At 49.0% G+C, this 19,420-nt stretch overlaps 1 long non-coding RNA gene across 2 annotated transcripts; it reads right to left on the bottom strand.

Moving 5' to 3' along the window:
* Positions 1–583: 583 nt before the first annotated feature.
* Positions 584–19,143, bottom strand: LOC143840813 (uncharacterized). 2 transcript variants are annotated; one of them, XR_013232435.1, is made up of 3 exons: positions 18,634–19,143; positions 18,414–18,537; positions 584–2,003 (listed from the first exon to the last, which is right to left on the bottom strand). It is a non-coding gene; the product is annotated as an uncharacterized LOC143840813 (long non-coding RNA). The 2 variants fall into 2 exon arrangements; XR_013232434.1 differs by lacking the exon at positions 584–2,003 and adding an exon at positions 11,811–12,029.
* Between the last annotated feature and the right edge of the window lie 277 nt (positions 19,144–19,420).

Below are 19,420 nucleotides of genomic sequence, written 5' to 3'. Positions count from 1 at the left end.
CCACTTGCTTTCCCACCAGCACCCCTGACTTCCCGCCGCCTGCTGGGGGGCGCTGCCAGCAGCAGCTGTGCAGTGCCACACTGAGGGGCAGCCCCAGCCAAGACGGCTACTGTAGAGCACCAAAGGTGAGCCGGTGGCAGAGTGGCAGGCCAGCCCCCGAGGCAGCACGTGGGGAGGAGGACGAGGAGGAGCCACGGCCCGGTACCGACTGATCCATGGAGCGGTACCAGTCTCTGGACCGGGGGTTGGGGACCACTGATGTAGGGTGATGCCAATGGTGGGTTGGGTAATTCCTGCAGATTTCAGGATCCCAGCAGGGTATAATTCTATTTTCTCCAGGGATATAGATGTTTGTAATCTAGAGATCAGCTGCCATTCCATCAGCTGCCGTTCTCTGAGCCGTTCTCCAAGAGAACATAAGGACATAAGAGAAGCCATATTGGATCAGACCAATGGCCCATCCAGTCCAACACTCTGTGTTACACAGTGGCGCAAACCTAGGGGCCATCAGGAGGTCCACCAGCGAGCCAAGAACTCCAGAGGTCCTCCCACTGTTGCCCCCCAAGCACCAAGAAGACGGAGTCTCATTGCCCCGGACAGAGTGCTCCATCAATACCTTGTGGCTAAGAGCCACTGATGGACCTCTGCTCTGGATGCTGCTCCAGTTCCCTCTTGAAAGTGTTTCTGCTTATAACTGCCACCAGTACTTGTGACAGTGAATTCCATGTGTTAATGACGCTTGGGGTGAAGAAGTACTTCATTTGATCTGTTTGATGCCTACAGCTCATTAATTTGAATGTCCAGGAATCCTTGTATTGTGAGAAAGAACTGAGGGGGAGAGAAGACAATGCTGAGGAAAGGGGCATTTCCAAATGACTCAAAATGGTGGGAAAAATCTGATTGCATGCATTTGTGCATTGGGCAGCCCTGAATTAGACCCCATTAGACCTTGCTTGAAAAAAATATGTAATCAGGTTTTCTGGGGATTCCTTTGCTGCAGCACAATTGAGGGGGAAATTTGAGACTGTGCCTGAAAAAGAAAAGTTTAATGTGGAAACAGGAAAAAAGTCGACTCTTTACACATGCAAATCCAAATGATATCGCTTGTGCAGAAACAGTCTGCATCTCAGGCAAAATGTCGATTTTCTTCTTCAGTCGTTGTTTCTTCAAGAAAAAGAGCCCTACCCTCTTTCACCTTTCTTCGTAGGGAAGGTGTTCTATCCTTGGAATTGCTCTAGTTGCACTTTTCTTCACTTTTACCAATGCTATGGTATATTTTTTAGGTGTAGAACTGAACACAGTGTTTGAGAGGAGGCTGGCCCATACACAGGGGCACGAGTCTGGTTGATTTGTTTTCAGTTCTCCTCCTAATGAGCCCCTTTGCCTTTTTGACTGCAGTCGTCGCATGCCAAGTTGACATTTTCAGGGAGACTTATCTCCCAGGATCTTGCTCCTGGTTAGCAACCTCCCATTCAGACCTCATCACCGTATATTTATAGTTAGGAATTTTTGGCTCCAGTGCGCCTCCCTTTGCCCTTGCCCCTGTTGAACCTCATTTGCCGTGATGATGCCCCCTTGCCCTACCTCGGGAAATCCTGCTGGAACACCTCACAGTCCTCCTGGGTGCTCACCTAAACAACTGAGTGTCTTCTGCCAAATTTGCTGTTTCACACAAGATGCGTGCCACACAATGGCTGCTGGAGGGGGCGGGGAGCCAGGCACAGCAGGCCTTAATTCTCACAGAGGGCCAGCATAGGGTCATGGTTAAGATATTGTAACCCACCTCGAGGACAGGCGGGCAATACATTTAAACAATAAATAAATAAATAAACAAACAAACAAATAGGGGTGGAGGCTTCTGATCTGCAGGGCTGAGTTTGATTCCCCGCTCCTCCACATGCAGCCAGCTGGGGGAACTTGGGCTAGTCACTGCCTCGATACAGCTGTTCTCACAGAGCAGTCTTGTCAAAGGCTCGGTCAGCTTCTCCTCCCTCACAGGGTGCCTGTTGTGAGGAGAGGAAGGGAAGGTGATTGGAGGCCACTTGGAAACTCCTCCGGATAGACAAAAGTCGGGCATACAAATGACATTTCTTCTTCTTCTTCTAAAGATCCCTGTTCTGCGGTGGCAACTGTTGTTACCACAGAAACACTTTTAAAAAACTGGTATAGCTAATCAGATTTCCAGTGGCCAATTAGAAGTATATCCCCCACCCACTTTCTAAAGACACTTGGCAGGCACCATAACAAGGTCCTCTATACTTACTAATAGTATTTCAAACCCTCCCCCCGCCCCATACAGAAAAGAAGACTTCCAGTTTTTAAAGTTCTAGAAATGAATGGAAAGTTCTTCCCTGGTTTTAGCTAATCACTCAAAAAAGTAGATATTATTAAACAGAAACAATTTATCCCTTTTTTCCCATTATGCAAATAACCTCTCCGAGCCGAATTTAACATGCAGTTGATTTCCAAGAAAATTTTAAAATGTGTGTAAAGGTACCCCCCCCCACCCCCAGGAATGATTTGAATATTTATAATTAGTAAGGGCAAATACATTAATAAGGATAAAGGGATGATTTTCTAATCTCCTGTTATGCAAATCAGTTTATAACTTTTATCATTTATTTCAGAGCCGACAGAACAACTGAGTTTTTGTTCACTTGCTGCCGAGGTTCAGTGCCTGGCTGGCTCCCTACCCAACTGGGCACGAACTCAGCACGAGCATTATTGAAGACTGTGAATGCATATCAGTTAGCTAACTATCTGCACGTAGTTAAAAAAAAAACTAAGCAAATCACGGTTTGTGTTTTACACCAGGGGTAGTCAACCTGTGGTCCTCCAGATGTTCATGGACTCCAATTCCCATGAGCCCCCGCCAGCAAACGCTCATGGGAATTGTGGTTAAAGGGGCTCATGGGAATTGTAGTTCATGAACATCTGGAGGACCACAGGTTGGCTACCCCTGTTTTATACAACCCCTTCCGTTCCGACCTCTTAACCCTCATCGTTCCAATAATGCATTTTGCAGTATGCCGTATTGTGGGGGGTCTCATTACATATGCCTTGTGAGAGCCAGCAGAGTGAAATGGTTAAGAACATGACTCTAATCTGGAGAAGTAGGTTTGATTGCTGCCTACTGGGACACCTTGGGCCAGTCACAGTTCCCTCAGAACTAAGCAATATAAAAGGTAAAGGTATCCCCCCTTGTGCAAGAACCGGGTCATGTCTGACCCTTGGGGTGACGCCCTCCAGCGTTTTCATGGCAGACTCAATACGGGGTGGTTTGCCAGTGCCTTCCCCAGTCATTACCGTTTACCCCCCAGCAAGCTGGGTGCTCATTTTACCGACCTCGGGAGGATGGAAGGCTGAGTCAACCTTGAGCCGGCTGCTGGGATCGAACTCCCAGCCTCATGGGCAGAGCTTGCAGACAGCTGCCTTACCACTCTGTGCTACAAGAGGCTCTGAATACACAGTAGAGGTGACAAATAGATTTAAGGAATTAGATCTGATAGACAGAGTGCCTGAAGAACTATGGGCAGAGGTTTGCAACACTGTACAAGAGGTAGCAACTAAAATCATCCCAAAGAAAAAGAAATGCAAGAAATCAAAATGGCTGTCTGAGGAAGCTTTACAAGTAGCTAAGGAGAGAAGGGAAGTGAAAGGCAAGGGAGAAAGAGAAAGATACACCCAACTGAATGCAGAATTCCAGAGAATAGCTAGAAGAGATAAGAATGCCTTCTTAAATGAACAGTGCAAACAAATAGAAGAAAACAATAGAATGGGGAGGACCAGAGATCTCTTCAAGAAAACTGGACATATGAAGAGATCGTTTCATGAAAAGACGGGTATGATAAAGCAGTGGTCCCCAAATTTTATCAGGCGGGGGATCAGGGTGGGGGAGAGGGAGGCCCAGGGACCAGGGACCAGGGGGGAGAGAGAGAGAGAGAGCGGTGCTTGCTGGCCGGGCACAAACGTGCAGGTATGGAACTGCCATGCCTCCCCCCCCCCCCCGGCAGTGGTGAAGCCCCTGATCACTCCTGGCACAGCAATCACTGTGCTGCGGCGGGGGGGGGGGAGAAAAGTGCGCCCGCTGGTGTGCCAGCGCCGGAGCCTCCCGCTGGGGCCGGCGGTCGGGGAACACTATAAGAACCAAAATGACCAAAAGAAGCAGAAGAGATTTTAAAAGGTGGCAGAAGTATACAGAAGAACTATACAAGAGCGAGCTTAACATCCCTGATAACCACAAGGGGGTAGTCACAGAATCACAGAATAATAGAGTTGGAAGGGGCCATACAGGCCATCTAGTCCAACCCCCTGCTCAACGCAGGATCAGCCCTAAGCATCCTAAAGCATCCAAGAAAAGTGTGTATCCAACCTTTGCTTGAAGACTGCCAATGAGGGGGCACTCACCACCTCCTGAGGCAGCCTATTCCACTGCTGAACTACTCTGACTGTGAAATTTTTTTCCCTGATATCTAGCCTATATCATTGTACTTGAAGTTTAAACCCATTACTGCGTGTCCTTTCCTCTGCAGCCAGCAGAAACAGCATCCTGCCCTCCTCCAAGTGACAACCTTTCAAATACTTAAAGAGGGCTATCATGTCCCCTCTCAACCTCCTTTTCTCCAGGCTGAACATTCCCCAGTCCCTCAACCTATCTTCATAGGGCTTGGTCCTTTGGCCCCAGATCATCTTCTTCACTCTCCTCTGTACCCTTTCAATTTTATCTACGTCGTTCTTGAAGTGAGGTCTCCAGAACTGCACACAGTACTCCAGGTGTGGTCTGACCAGTGCCGTATACAATGGGACTATGACATCTTGTGATTTTGATGTGATGCCCCTGTTGATACAGCCCAGGATGGCATTCGCCTTTTTAGTTCCAGAAAAACATCTACTTCTGCTTGATTAACATCTGCTTCATTGACTATGGTAAAGCCTTTGATTGTGTGGAGCACAACAAATTGTGTCAAGTTCTTAAAGTGATGGGAATACCAGAGCATCTTATCTGTCTCTTGAGAATCCTATATGCAGGTCAAGAAGCAACAGTGAGAACCGGGCATGGAATCACTGATTGGTTCAAAATTGAGAAAGGAGTTCGGCAAGGCTGTATACTGTCACCTTCCCTATTTAACTTGTATGCGGAGCACATCATGAGAAAGGCAGTGTTAGATGAGACACAAATTGGAATCAAGATTGCAGGAAGAAATATCAACAACCTCAGATATGCAGATGATACCACTCTAATGGCATAAAATGAAGAGGAACTAAAGAGCCTGTTGATGCGGGTGAAGGAGGAGAGTGCAAAAGTTGGCTTGAAACTCGACATCAAGAAAACGAAGATCATGGCATCCGTCCCTCTCAATTCCTGGCATATAGATGGGGAAGAAATTGAGATAGTGACAGATTTTATTTTCCTGGGCTCCAAGATCACTGCAGATGGGGACTGCAGCAAAGAAATTAAAAGACGCTTGCTCCTAGGGAGGAAAGCTATGGCAAATCTAGACAGCATCCTAAAAAGCAGAGACATCACCCTGCCAACAAAAGTGCGTATAGTCAAGGCTATGGTCTTCCCAGTTGCAATGTATGGCTGTGAAAGTTGGACCATAAGAAAGGCCCGAGCGTCAAAGAATTGAGGCTTTTGAACTCTGGTGCTGGAGAAGACTCTTGCGAGTCCCTTGGACTGCAAGGCGAACAAACCGGTCAGTCCTAGAGGAGATCAGCCCAGACTGCTCCTTAGAAGGCCAGATCCTGAAGATGAAACTCAAATACTTTGGCCACCTCATGAGAAGGAAGGACTCCCTGGAGAAGAGCCTAATGCTGGGAGCGATCGAGGGCAAAAGAAGAAGGGGACGACAGAGAATGAGGTGGCTGGATGGAGTCACTGAAGCAGTCAGTGCGAACTGAATGGACTCCGGGGAATGGTAGATGACAGGATGGGCCTGAAGAATAATTATCCATGGGGTCGCAATGGGTCAGACACGACTTCACACCTAACAACAACTACAACAACCTTGTATTTTCCAAAACCTCCCTTACAGCAATTTTTCGCCCTTCAAGATCTTGACTTGCAATTTCCATTTTTGACTTGAGAACACTCCCTCCACACCCATTTACTTTCCCCCTGTAGGAAATCTTATCATGTGTCTCCAAACAACGTGCTTAGCTTTGCCCTTTATCTCCCTTGGACTTTAGGGTCTCTCGGCAATAATGTCCCATGAAGGTACTGTGCTCTGTTCCTCAGCCTCAAACTGGGTCACGGGTATTATTTAATAACAATTCTCGAATTGAGCTTACTTTCTGACCCATCCAAAACCTAGTTACATCCTTATTTAGCCTGGTCTCGAAGGCTAAACTGAGTGAGAGCTGGCATGGCATAGTGAAAAGTGATGGACTCTAATCTGGAGAGTCAGGTTTGATTCCCCACTCCTCGACATGCAGCCAGCTGGGTGACCTTCGGCTCATCAATGTTCTCTTAGGGCTGTTCTCACCGAGGAGTTTTCTTGGCTCTCTCTCAGCCCCACCTGGCTCACAGGGTGTCTGTTGTGGGGAGCAGAAGTGGAAAGGTATTTGTAAGCTGCTGTGGAATGCCTTCGGGCAGTGAACAGCGGGGTATAAAAAACATCTCTTCTTCTGAACCCATTGACTTCAATAGACTCAGACAGGCAGTGTCTCTGCTTCAGGTTTCACTGTCAGCCATGGCACATGGGGTAAAGCCTGACATTCATTTAAAACTTCCTTATTTACTTCTTTTACATCCCACCTTTCTCCCCAGTGGGGGCTGAAGGAGCAGCTGACAGTATTGTCTTCTCCCATGTATTCTGCCCTCCACTCTGCAGGGTAGTTCAGGCTGAGAGAGTGCCACTGGCTCAAGGTCACCCAGCTAAGGTCACGGCAGAGTAGTGATTCCAAAGGAGGTGTCCCAGAGCCCAGTCCGACATCCTGAGCACCAAGCCTCCCTCCTGGAGTGGTTCTCAAGAACTAGCAAAGGGCTTGCCATAACGTGCCCATTGTGATACGGGGAGTCGGGGGTGGGGGTTGAACTTCGTATTGAAATCCGAGCCACCCCAATGCATTCGCTTCTTCCGCAGCTCCCGTGGCATTTCTAGCCATCAGCTAACAATTACGAGTCTGAAAAGCATTTCTGACAAGCGAGACGAATGCAGAATACAGCCCCAGTCAGGTACCTACTTCTCCTGAAGAAAATTAAACCCCCTTCTTCGGAGATTGAGTGGTTCTTTAGCAGAGGGGGGAGGAATTCCACCACCATCCGAAAGCATCAGAAAGGCACCCCACATCGCAAATGGGTATTCTGAGCCGTTAATAATAAGCTGTTAGACATTTGAGATATTAACACAATAAATTCTTGAACAAGTGAGGCTGTATAATGTGGGCCCAGCAAAGCTCTGCGTCTTCTTTTCAACTTAGCTGGAGACAGCCTGAAACGTGCCTTCCAAGTCAATGGCTCTCATGGGGGCTCAAGGTCGGAGAATCAAGCCGCTGACCGAGAAAGAAAGCATCAGCCTGGGAGGCCAACAATGAGAAAACGACAGGTAACCCGCAACTGAAGCCTCTTTTCTAAGCCTTCTTTGTCTAGTGATGCCAGCCTCCAGGGGGGACCTGGAGATCCTCCACAATTACAGCTCATCTCCAGACTAAGAGATCAGTTCCCCTGGAGAAAAGGGATGCAACTATTCTTGTTATTGTTATTATATGCATTTCCCGCCAGTTTGTGGCACATCACAACAACTGATAAAAATCCCATTAAAACCCCATTAAAACGGACCGCAAAAACACAGAAACAGATATATGGCGGAATACGTCCAACTCCCCCTAACCCCTACCCAAGGAAAAGGTCAAGTTCACAATAATTGTTGTTTAACACCAACCCCCCCCCCCCGGGGTCAACCATAGAAGAGCTCAGTTTTGCAGGCCCCGTGGAACGCTGACAGCTCCTGCTGTGGAGAAATGCCTAAAACATTTTTCAGGTTTCGAGAAACCCCAGAAGTGGCACCATCATGCAGAATATGGGTGGGAGGCAGAGCTGTGGACACGCCCACCTGGCACCCCTCCCCTCCCCTCCCCTTCCAGGCACATCATTGGCCATGGGGGGAGGGGGGGTGGATCAACATGACCATATACGGTCATATCACCTGATAAATGTGTAACAAATTTTAAAAATATATTGAAATTAATTAACTCATACGCATTCAGAAAACCCGTCCAAGGCTATCAAGAGACCAGTTAAAGAAAACACAAAGGGTAAGAAAGCAAAAGATCTGTTTATTCATCAGCTGAGGAAGAGGCTGCCTGCAGGAAAAGCAGGGGTCCAAAAGGCAGAGCGCTAGAAGGCCCTCTAAAACAAAGCATTGATACTCCTGGCTACCAGACAAGCACAGGGTCCGTGGCACGGTCTCCTGCGGGGCCCCTGGCCACGTCAGCCACAGCCCCGGAGCCAGTCTAGGGTGTGCGGAGGGGGCGTGAAATGGTAATGGAGGGTGTTGTTTTTATCATGCAAATGCTTAAAACGCCTTCCGCTCAGTTACTTGGCATGAAAACACTATGTTATAACTGTGACCCTTTGTTCTCTGGTTAGTGAGATACATTCGAATCTATGTTCGTTGTATCACTAGCCCTGAATACAATGGCCAGCCATGAAGCAAATGGTTCATGTTCTTTAGCGTTCTCGGCTGTACTGATAAGCATTTCTTGACTCTCAGTAGAAATCCAGACTGTGACTCTCTCCCCTGAATTTGGTTTCTGTTCAAAAAACAGGTGAATTATAAAGTACTAGGTTTCAAAGCCTGTTTGTAAGAACGGGCTTTGAAAGTCCCCCCCCCCCCGGCGCCAAGCACACCCAGTGCCCCAGGGAGGCAGCGGGTGCGCTCCACGGGTCAGGGGAAGCCCTCCCCGGCCCCCTCCCCCCACCAATTGGGCTTTGCACCTTCCGACTGGGCCCTCACCCATTGCACTTAGCATTTCTGGGGAAATTGCTTGAAAAAGCGGTCTTGGACCAACTGTCAGCATACTTGGAAGAAGCTTCGGTCCTAGACCCATCCCAGTCTGTTTTCCGGCCTGGCCATGGGGTAGAGACAGTGCTAGTTACCCTGATGGACGACCTGAGTCGCCAGCTGGACCTGCGGCAGCTTATATTATTAGATCTCTCAGCAGTGTTCGACACAGTAGATCAAGAGCTTTTAGCTCACCACCTTGCCGATGCCGGGATCAGAGGGACTGCCCTCCAGTGGCTGATCTCCTTTCTTCAGAATCACAGAGAGAGGGTAGCATTAGGAGAGAGCTCATCAAGCCGTCACCAACTGGCTCGTGGAGTCCCCCAAGGGGCAATTCTCTCTCCAACTCTATTTAACATATTTATGCCCCCTCTTGCCCAACTGTTGCGGAGGTTTGGGCTGGGTTGCCACCAATATGCGGATGACACTCAGCTCTTCCTCCTGATGGATGGCCGCCCTGACTCTCCCCCAGAAGCATTAGCCAGCGGTGACGGGGTGGCTCAAGCAGAGTCATCTGAAGCTCAACCCTTCCAAGATGGAGGTCCTATGGCTGGGCAGGAAAGGCCCAAGCGAGGAAGCGTCCCTACCCAATCTGGATGGAGTGCAGGTAACTGTGGCCCACTCCGCCAGGAACCTGGGAGTGATACTTGATGCTTCCCTCTCAAATGAAGGCTCAGATCACGACAGTAGCATGGCTGGCATTTTACCACCTTTGCCAAGCCAAATTACTAGTGCCCTCCTTGGCCCCGGAACACCTGGCCACGTGATGGTCACCTCTAGGCTGGACTTCTGTAACTTGCTTTACGCTGGTCTGCCCTTATCCTTGATCCGGAAACTGCAATTGGTCCAGAACGCAGCTGCCAGGGTCCTCACAGCAACACCTCGGAGGTCCCACATCCAGCCCATCCTCCAGCAGCTGTGCTGGCTCCCGGTTGAATTCCGGATCAGGCTTACGGTTTTGGTTATCACCTTTAAAGCCAAGATGCTGCTGGAGGAGAAAAGCCCTGTTAGGGATGCACAGCCAGGTAGACCCCATGCCCTCTATGGCTGCCAGCACACCTCAGCCAAAGGCAACACTCCTTCTCAGCCCAGAGTGCAAGAGACAGCATAGCAGAGGCGACTTGCCTGGCTCAGAGCATGTTGTCAAGCCAGATGAGGCCCAGCTGGGGCTGCCTCAATGGATGAGAACTGAGCTCCCAAGTGCAGCCACTTAACTCCTTAGTTCAAGCTGCACTTAATCAAGGCAGAGAGGGCTTTCAGTGTGGGTGCAACCTCTGCACAAGCTCACCTGTCACCTTGACTGTGGTTCCTGACCTGCCTTTGCTTCCTGGATTTATGACCTCTGACATAGCTTCTTGGATTGAGATTTTGGTATTTGGACTTTGTTTGGTTCTGATTCTGCTCCTCTGGTTGTTGACCTGGGCTTGCTTCTTGACTTCCCCTTTGGCTCTCCTTTGGAATTTGTCTGCCACAGCTAGTGCCAAGACCCGGACTGGACTCTAGCTCTGCTACTTGGTATGTGATCTGGGCTTGGCTTACCGGCCAAGAGTGTCGTCATCTGGCCTGCCCTTGTGTGTGCCTCACCAGCATTCTCATAGACTCAGTTGAGTGGCTGTTTTCTCCCTCCTGTCAACTTCCTGTCCATCACACTCCCTAAAAAGGGTGGGGGAAGGAGAAGCTGGATTTTAAGAATCTAAGAAGGGCCTGGTTGTATCAGATGGAGATCTCTCTGGTTCAGCATGCTCTGTCCAACAGTGGCTAGCAGGGCCATCTCAAAGCACCATGCCTTGAAAAGAAATGCACCTCTTCGCCCATGCATTGAGCACTTTGCCCCTCACAGGTTTAATGTAATATCATATTTTGGTCCTGCCCTTCTCTAAACGGCATGGGGCAAGTCACAGAATATGAAAAAATGCAGGCATTTTAAAATTCAACAAAAAATTTAAAATACACAGATTAAAATTTAGAATTACTCTCACTGTCTCTCGGAACTAAAAGAAGAATTAACCGATTGTGCCTGAGTGAACATCCTTGTTGAAACAGAGAGGAATATATGAGAGAATTTATTTCTCAGATGGAAATTAACCTGATGGCAGGGAGGCCAGCTAGAGAACTGACCTTCCACTACTCTAGGGTCTCAGCCACAGGCCTGGCAGAACAGCTGTGCCTTACAGGCCCTGCAGAAATGTTCAAGGTCCTGCAAGACCGTGATTTCACTAGGCAGAGCATTCCCCCGGGCTGGGGCCAATGCCGAAAAAGCTCTGGCTGTGGTTGAGGCCAGTCTCTGGGGCCAGGGACCCTGAACAGGTGTTGGTTGCATGATCTAGAAGAAGAAGAGGAGTTGGTTCTTATATGCCGCTTTTCCCTACCCGAAGGAGGCTCAAAGCGGCTTACAGTCGCCTTCCCATTCCTCTCCCCACAACAGGCACCCTGTGAAGTGGGTGAGGCTGAGAGAGCCCTGATATCACTGCTCGGTCAGAACGGTTTTATCAGTTGCCTCTTTGAGAAGCAGGATGCTGGATCAGGACTTTTATGGGGATTTCACAATTAAAGGCAAATGAGATACTGACCGGCTAATCAACAGTGCCAATATGAAGGGGCAGGGCAGGGAAGACCCACCAATAGAATCTCCTGTGGAAAAGATCTTGGGGGGGGAACCTTCTCTCCCAGGGTCCTTGGAGAGTCGCTGCCAATCTGAGTAGACAGTTTTAGGCTAAATGAGCCAATGTGATGCACCTTCCTATATTTATTAAAAGGTAAGACTGCGGCAGCTTTAATTTTACTATTAGAGAATGCAGGCTTATAAAGAGGTAACTTCAGCCGTTCGTTCATCTCTTTAGCCTCAACTGATCAGTTCCAGCAACTGGCTCCCGTTCAATCCGTATTGTTCTCAAGGGGGCCTTCGTCATGCTGCCAGGCAGCGCTTGGATTCCGCCTCTCCGAGAAGGTCACCAAACGTTGTAATGCCTTCGGGATAATTTTAACAGGAGCCCACCAAACTCAAGGGTGTGTTCTTTGTGCTCCCTGTGAAATCAATTAATTATAACTAGTCTCCTCAGCCTTCCAGAGGCCCATCAGAGCAACAGCAAAAGGTCATCAACACCCCCCCCCCAATTCCACAACAACTTGCATTCTGAGCCTCCACAGATTACTGAGCACAACCAATCAGTCCCATGTGGTCCTTATCAACCCCACCAGCCTCTTCCCTTGTGAGACTCCCGGCAATGAGTCTTATGACTCTGGGGTAACCGAAGTTGGTGCCTTCTTAGTCTAGGGCTGTCAACTCTAGGCCGGGAAATTCATGGAGATGGGGGGGGGGTGAGGTTTGTGGCGGGGAGACACCTTAGTGAGGTGCAAAGATTTATTCAAGGCGTCAGCTTTCGAGTGCAAGCACTCTTTGTCAGACTAAGAACTGACCATCATAACAGTAGGAATATATAAGCAAAAGTTAATCTAGGAAGGGAAATTCCTAGAGTGTCAGAAGTGATATTACGTTCCCCCTGGTTACCCTACAGCTCACCTCCTAGCATTCCCCATGTACCACCCTGGACTCTTTGTAGGAAAGGTAGGATAAAAATGTCTGGAAAAATGAGAGATCTGCAAAGTGTTTGAAATTTTATACTTTGTATCATTTAAGACAGTGGTCCCCAACCCCCGGTCTGGGGACCTGTCCCGGTCTGTGGATCATTCGGTACCAGGCCACGGCTCCTCCTTGTCCTCCTCCCCGGCTGCTGCCTCGGGGGCTGCCCTGACACTCCACTGCCGGCTCACCTTTGGTGCTCTCCAGCAGCCGCCGTGGCTGGGGCTTCCCCTCAGCGTGGCACTGCACAGCTGCTGCTGGCAGCGCCCCCCAGTGGGTGGTGGGAAGTCAGGGGCGCCAGTGGGAAAGCAAGTGGAGCAGGGGCTCTGGTGGCGGCAGTGACGTCCCTCGGCAAAATACTCCCCCCCCCCCCCGGGCCTTAGTAAAATTGTCAAGCGTTGACTGGTCCCCGGTAATAAAAAGGTTAGGGACCACTGATTTAAGAGATCGATTATGAATTTTAATGTTATGTTTTATTGCATTGTTTGTTTTAAAAATATTGTTGCCCGCTCTGAGATCTTGGGGAAGGGCAGGCTATTAAAAATATATTATTTGTTTTATAAAACAGTTACAGCTGCCTCCACCACCTCCTGCAGACCAGAAGAACTTCCCTGGCCTGCACCGTGCAGATGCAATGGTGGTGGGAAAGTTTTCTTTCAAAATGCTGAGTCACAAAGGGTCCTATGAGCCATATTGTCCTTTCTGGTACTAGCATCAGGCTGTGAATGTGTATTAGGCTGGCTAATTTCCAGCCATGGGGTCGACAGTACCCCCCTAGCTATTGGTGGGAAATAGGGGGCAGGGTTGCCAGTTCCAGGTGGAGAAACTCTAGGAGATTTGGAGACGGAGCCTACTGAATGGGGTGCAATGCCATAGAGTAGACCAGGGGTAGTCAAACTGTGGCCCTCCAGACTACAGTTCCCAAGAGCACCTGCCAGCATTCGCTGGGAATTGTAGTCCATGGACATCTGGAGGGCCGCAGTTTGACTACCCCTGGAGTAGACCTTTTGCTTCAGACATCCTTTTGCTTCAGAGGAGCCAAGCTCTGTAGTCTGGAGTATAGCGGTTAAGAGTGGCGGCTTCTAATCTGGCAAGCTGGGCTTGCTCCTCTCCCACATGTAGACAGCTGGGTGACCTTGGGCTCGTCACTGCCCTGATAGAGCTGTTCTTATAGGGGAGTAATCTCAGGGCTCTCTCAGCCTCCCCTCCCTCACGGGGTGTCTGTTGTGGGGAGAGGAAAGGGAAGGCGACTGTAAGCCACTTTGAGAATCCTTCAGGTAGAGAAACGCGGCATATAAGAACCAGCTCTTCTTCTTCTGATTCCCTCCTTCTCCTCCACATGCAGCCAGCTGGGTGACCTTGGGCTCGCCACAGCACTGATAAAGTTGTTCTGACCGAACAGTAATATCAGGGCTGTCTCAGCCTCACCCACCTCACAGGGACCCATTATGCACGGGCCAGAATGTCTGTGCTGGCAGCGGGGAAAATCCCGATTATGAAAGCCGCCACCGGCAGCGTGGGCATGGCCTGCAGGGGCTGGGGCAGGCAGGTGCTGTGCATAATTGCCAGCGCTGGGCCTTTCAGCCTGCCTGGCCTCAAACTATGGCATCCCCCTGCCCCCGCCATAGCCCGACGTAGCTGCCGCTGTGCATAAAGTGTCAGGCTGTCTGTTATGAGGAAAGGGAAAGCTATTGGAAGCCTCTTCCAGACTCCTTCAGGTAGAGAAAAGCGGCATCTAAGAACCAACTCTTCTTCTTCTTCTTCAGGAATATCAGGGCTCTCTCATCCTCCACTCCCTCACAGGGTGTCTGTTGTGGGGAAAGGACAGGGAAGGCGACTGTAAGCCGCTTTGAGACTCCTACTGGTAGAGAAAAGCGGCATATAAGAACCAACTCTTCTTCTTCAGTAATCTCAGGGCTCTCTCAGCCTCCCCTCCCTCACAGGGTGTCTGTTGTGGGGAGAGGAAAGGGAAGGCGACTGGAAGCCGCTTTGAGACTCCTACTGGTAGAGAAAAGCGGCATATAAGAACCAAAGGCCAAAGCTGAGAGTGAACTAAGATTGGCCAAGGAAGCCCACTGTAACAAGAAAAGATTTTTCAGTTACGTGAGGAGCAAACGTAAAGTAAAGGAGGCAATAGGCCCGCTGTTGGGTGCGGATGGACAAACTCTAACGAAAGATGCAGAGAAAGCAGAAAGGCTTAGTGCCTATTTTACATCTGTTTTTTCCCACAGGTCAAAGTGTTTAGGCACATCTAGAGATGGCTGTAGCCAAAGGATAGTGTCTGGGTGGCAGGTTAACATGGATAGAGAGGTGGTCGAGAGGCATTTAGCTGCACTGGATGAGTTCAAATCCCCTGGTCCGGATGAAATGCACCCGAGAGTACTCAAAGAACTTTCCAGAGAACTTGCACAGCCCTTGTCCATCATCTTCGGAACCTCTTTAAGGACTGGAGATGTCCCGGAGGACTGGAAAAGAGCAAACGTTATTCCGATCTTCAAAAAAGGGAGGAAGGATGACCCGGGAAACTACAGACCAGTGAGTCTGACCTCTGTTGTGGGGAAGATAATGGAGCAGATATTAAAGGGAGCGATCTGCAAACATCTGGAGGACAATTTGGTGATCCAAGGAAGTCAGCATGGATTTGTCTCCCACAGGTCCTGCCAGACCAACCTAGTTTCCTTTTTTGACCAAGTAACAGGTTTGCTGGATCGGGGAAATTTGGTTGATGTCATTTACTTGGATTTTAGTAAAGCTTTTGACAAGGTTCCCCATGATGTTCTGATGGATAAATTGAAGGACTGCAATCTGGATTTTCAGATCGTTAGGTGGATAGGGAATTGGTTAGAGAACCGCACTCAAAGAGTTGTTGTCAATGGTGTTTCATCAGACTGGAGAGAGGTGAGTAGCGGGGTACCTCAGGGTTCGGTGCTCGGCCCGGTACTTTTTAACATATTTATTAATGATCTAGATGAGGGGGTGGAGGGACTACTCATCAAGTTTGCAGATGACACCAAATTGGGAGGACTGGCAAATACTCCGGAAGATAGAGACAGAGTTCAACGAGATCTGAACACAATGGAAAAATGGGCAAATGAGAACAAGATGCAATTTAATAAAGATAAGTGTAAAGTTCTGCATCTGGGTCAGAAAAATGAAAAGCATGCCTACTGGATGGGGGATACGCTTCTAGGTAGCACTGTGTGTGAACGAGACCTTGGGGTACTTGTGGATTGTAAACTAAACATGAGCAGGCAGTGTGATGCAGCGGTAAAAAAGGCAAATGCCATTTTGGGCTGTATCAACAGAGCCATCACATCAAAATCACAAGATGTCATAGTCCCATTGTATACGGCACTGGTCAGACCACACCTGGAGTACTGTGTGCAGTTCTGGAGGCCTCACTTCAAGAAGGACATCGATAAAATTGAAAGGGTACAGAGGAGAGCGACGAAGATGATCTGGGGCCAAGGGACCAAGCCCTATGAAGATAGGTTGAGGGACTTGGGAATGTTCAGCCTGGAGAAAAGGAGGTTGAGAGGGGACATGATAGCCCTCTTTAAGTATTTGAAAGGTTGTCACTTGGAGGAGGGCAGGATGCTGTTTCTGCTGGCTGCAGAGGAAAGGACACGCAGTAATGGGTTTAAACTTCAAGTACAACGATATAGGCTAGATATCAGGAAAAAGTTTTTCTCAGTCAGAGTAGTTCAGCAGTGGAATAGGCTGCCTAAGGAGGTGGTGAGCTCCCCCTCACTGGCAGTCTTCAAGCAAAGGTTGGATACACACTTTTCTTGGATGCTTTAGGATGCTTTGGGCTGATCCTGCGTTGAGCAGGGGGTTGGACTAGATGGCCTGTATGGCCCCTTCCAACTCTATGATTCTATGATTCTATGATTCTAACTCTTCTTCTTCAGTAATCTCAGGGCTCTCTCATCCTCCCCTCCCTCACAGGGTGTCTGTTGTGGGAAGAGGAAAGGGAAGGCGACTGTAAGCCGCTTTGAGACTCCTTCGGGTAGAGAAAGGTGGCATATAAGAACCAACTCTTCTTCTTCTTCAGGAATGTGAGGCCTCTCTCGGCCTCACCTCCCTCACAGAGTGTCTGTTGAGGGGAGAGGAAAGGGAAGGCGATTGGAAGCTGCTTTGAGACTCCTTCAGGGAGGGAAAAGTGACATATAAGAACCAGCTCTTCTTCTTCTTCAGTAATATCAGGGCTCTCTCACCCTCTCCTCCCTCACAGGGTGTCTGTTGTGGGGAGAGGGAAGGGAAGGCGATTGGAAGCTGCTTTGAGACTCCTGATAAATATAAAAAACAACTCCTCCTTTGGGAGATGAGCTGTAATTCCAGGAGATTCCCAGGCTGTACCCAGAGGCTAGAGTTTCTATCCAGGTAGGGCTTGAGGATTTCCTGGAATTACGACTGATCTCCAGACCAGAGGTTGAATCATAGAACCATAGAGTTGGAAGGTACCTCCAGGGTCATCTAGTCCAACCCACTGCACAATGCAGGAACTCACAACTGCCTGTACACCCCCAGTGACCCCAATTTCATGCCCAAGTGCTCCCCTCACCAAAAGCTCCAGAATCCAGCCTGGCCTGGAGGGATTCACGTACCATCCCACTGTGTTGAGCTATTCCCCTGGAGAAAATGGATGCTTTAGAGAGGGAATAGTATAACATGACTATGCTAATGTCCCTCCACTCCACCCCTCAAATCTCCAAAAATTTGTGTGGATGTACAGTATGACTCTTGTGATATTATCAGTCCTTGGTTTATACCAAATCAACATAGACTGCCAGCACAGTGAGGTCTGAGGTTGTATGTAGGCCTCAAGGATGCCAGCATGAAGCATTTCTGGGTAAACCAACACACGAATTTAAAGAACAGAGTTAAGAAGTTCCATCTCCTCTTGAGTTTAAGAGCCGGTGCCAAACATCAATTTTACTTTCAGTTCGTTTAGACACAGCTTTGCGTATTATAGTTTTGCCTGACATTACATGAAGCTGAACATGCCTGGGGCAATCGCTTTGGTAATGCTTCTGAGAAACATTTTGTTTGTAATTCTGAGCAATCACCAGGTCAGCCAATTCTTGGCTTGCATTCTGCCCAAGAAGAAGTATTTCACACACGGAGATACTGCACAGAAGTTCTCACAAATGCGGCTTCATCTTCCCCCTGCGTGTTTGAGATATATATGGTGCGAACGGAAGAGAAGCTATTTCAAAGAAGGGGATAAAAAAACCAAACAAACCTTCTCTTCATAATAATTTTGAAAGAATCCCGCTAAACAACTGCACAAATGGATCTGGATCAACAAGAAAACATCATCCACCCTCTAGGGAGTGTGAAGTGCAAAGAGAGAAGCAATGGTTGTCCGTGCCCCTTTCCAGACACAGAACGGGAAAGCCAGTTTGGGGTAGTGGTTAGGAGTGCGGACTTCTAATCTGGCAAGCCAGGTTCGATTCTGCACTTCCCTCACATGCAACCAGCTAGGTGACCTTGGGCTCCCCACTGCGCTGACCGAAAGCTGTTCTGACTGAGCAGGAATATCAGGGCTCTCTCAGCCTCACCCACCTCACAGGGTGTCTGTTGTGGGGAGATGAAAGGGAAGGCGACTGTAAGCTGCTTTGAGCCTTCTTTGGGTAGAGAAAAGCGGCATAGAAGAACCAACTCTTCTTCTTTTGTGTCTGGACAAGCCGATGGAGTTAGGAAACGGGAGAGAGGAAAACAACATAAAAGACATCACACTTCTGGGTAGCGAACCGCAAAATAGTTGATAAGAGGGTTATGTGAGCTCCTGCAGAATATTACACAAATAAGGCAAATGCAATTACCTGGCGTGATCTCCCTTGCTCCATCACAGTCCTCGGTCAGTAGTTGAAATATAATGTAGACAGGAGGGAGCGTTGACTGAAGTTTTAGCCAAACAGGTTCCATAACTTGGTGTCCCGAACACTCCTATTTAATAAAAGGGTAAGAAACCTTTTTATTCATCAGCTGAGGAATGGGCTGCCTGCAGGAAAAGCAGTGATCCCAAAGGCAAAGTGTTTATACTTCTGGTTGCAAGACAAGCACAGGGTCAGTTGCATGGTCACCTCCGGTCCAGCCCCCAAGGTCTCCTGTGGTTCCCCTGGTCACTTCAGCCACAGCTCTGGAGCAGGTGAATTTAATTTCTGTTCAGAAAAGAGGTGAATCATAAAGCATAAGTGCAGCCATTTTGTATATGTTTTGAGGTGACAAAAACATCGCCTCAAAGGACCTGGGGTTCCCCTGGGATTACAGCTCATCTCCTAACTAGAGATCCGTTTTCCTCTGGGAAAAAAGGGCTGTTTTGGAGGGTCGACCTGGGCGCGTGGTCTCCTGACCAGAGGGCCTGCATGGTGTGTGGGTATCGCAGCCCGCCCAATCCGGACACCCCTCGGACAGGGTCACCTGCATGGCCCTTTTAATTTTCCGTATAGGCCAATGGTTAAGATGGGTTTAGGATCAAGCCACACGAGAAAGGCTTGCAAATGAGTCAGAGGTGCCAGGCCTTCCCAAGCCGAAGCTGGCCCTCCCAGGAGATTGTGGCCAGCTTGGCCCCCCCCCCTCGCCCCCAGCAGCCCCAATCTCACGACTGCTTGTTCTCCATTCAAGCGGGTTGCCCTGTTGGCTTGAGGCAGAACTGATTTAGAATCCGGTGGCCCCTAGAAGACCAACACTTCTTTGGTCCTCAAGGGGCCACTGGACTCTGTTCGTCTGTTTTTCACAGCCTGAAACAAATGAACAGTTTTATTTATGGGAAGCGGAACAACCGAACCCTTCCTTTGCCCTGCGCGGCCAACTCCGAAATGCTGCCTCC

Source organism: Paroedura picta, chromosome 6, assembly GCF_049243985.1.
Source record: "Paroedura picta isolate Pp20150507F chromosome 6, Ppicta_v3.0, whole genome shotgun sequence".
Lineage (NCBI taxonomy): Eukaryota > Metazoa > Chordata > Lepidosauria > Squamata > Gekkonidae > Paroedura > Paroedura picta.
This window is presented reverse-complemented; position numbering and strand designations above follow the sequence as displayed.